Source organism: Arachis duranensis, chromosome 10 (assembly GCF_000817695.3).
Source record: "Arachis duranensis cultivar V14167 chromosome 10, aradu.V14167.gnm2.J7QH, whole genome shotgun sequence".
NCBI classification, from domain to species: Eukaryota; Viridiplantae; Streptophyta; class Magnoliopsida; order Fabales; family Fabaceae; genus Arachis; species Arachis duranensis.
The window spans coordinates 98,621,104-98,622,753 of record NC_029781.3 but is presented as its reverse complement, the minus strand read 5'-3'; positions in this window follow the sequence as shown (position 1 = coordinate 98,622,753).

The following is a 1,650-nucleotide window of genomic DNA, read 5'->3' as shown; positions in this document are numbered from 1 at the left end:
ACAATTATATTAGATGTACCAAAAAAAAAAACTACCAAATCTAACTTATATATGTCCTATGTTAGAAATTTTGCACTTTTCTATATCCAATCTTGTTAGACTTTATAAGACTTGAAAAAATAACCTAAACTTTTGCCAAAGTTGTGAACCTTAAACTCTGAAGATTGAATTACAACTCCTTAATTTTTGGTGATGCTTACTTTGTGGCTTAAATTGACTATGCACTTTTTGTGTGTGTGAAAATTAGGTGCACTTATTTAATGGTTCTCAACAAATCTCAATATATAGTATATTAAAAAACTAACAGTAATATAACAATAAAAATAGAATTATAGGTGTTGGTTAAAACAAATAAATAAATTCCTTTTTAAATTTATAAAATATCCACTAAATAATAATAATACATATATAAGATAAAAATATATCACAATATATTATTGGTGAAATTTTAAATATAATAATAAAAAATAATATTATATCACATTGTGCGGTTTAAATAGGATTAGATTGGTTTTAAGAAGTATATATGAAATCCGATCTAATCTATGTGGTTTGTCAAAAATATAATTCAATCAAATCCAAATTAGCATGGTTTTAATTGGTTTTTGGTTTAGATTGAATCGAATGAGTAGTTCAATTCGGATCGGTTTGGATTTGAATACCTCTAACTCTTAAAAATTGAGATGAGACTCAAATTGACCCCTAAAATTATAATTGACTCAATTCACTACTCAAAATTTACAATAGTAACTCACGTTAGTCTCTAAACTAATTTCCATAAATAGCGTGTTGATTTTATATGTTAACTTGCTAAGATTTCGACTCCTCGCCTAAATTCTATGTGACTAAGACCTATTAGACTTTCTAGAAGCTTGACTGACTCCCTAATATTCTCATGAAGACGATAATAAAAAGTTCAATTTGAAAATTTTGCAGCTCCAGCAGCAACAATTAAACTTCTAGAGCTCTAATAAATTTTGATCACATAAACTCTGGGTGAAGAATTCAAATCACAACAAATTAATGTATTAAAAACACGTCGTTAATGAAGATTAGTTCAAAGGTTAATGTTTATAAATTTTGGAGTCTAATTTTAGTCTATTGAAATTGTAAGGATAAAATTGAATTCGACTTCAAATTTTAGGGGTGCTAACTTGACTAATTGAGGGCTCATCCTTAAACGCTCATTGCTAAGTATGGAGTGCTGCACACCTTGTGAATTTGTTAAATCTAAACTCTTCATTTATTATATTTTATTTGAATGGTCTGGATTTAAAAAGGTAACCTGTTAATCAGGTTAATTATTTTTTTTACAAATTTTAAATTTTTTTGGCAAGTCTCAGATATTGGGATGAAGTTCAAAATAAAAAATTAGTATATAAATATTAAAAATAATATGTCTGTACAAAAAAAAAGTTATTGGACTTTAGAATTAAAATAAATAATACATAAAAAATAAGTTAAAAATTCATATACTAAATCCAAAAAAAAGATATATTAGAATCTTAAAAAAAATATTAAATATATATTATGTATATAATATTAAAATTTAAATAAATTTTGTTTTGTGTGAAATAAAACTATAATATTAAATATAAACACAATGATAAAAATTTTTGTGTTATATATATATAATATTAAAATTTAAAT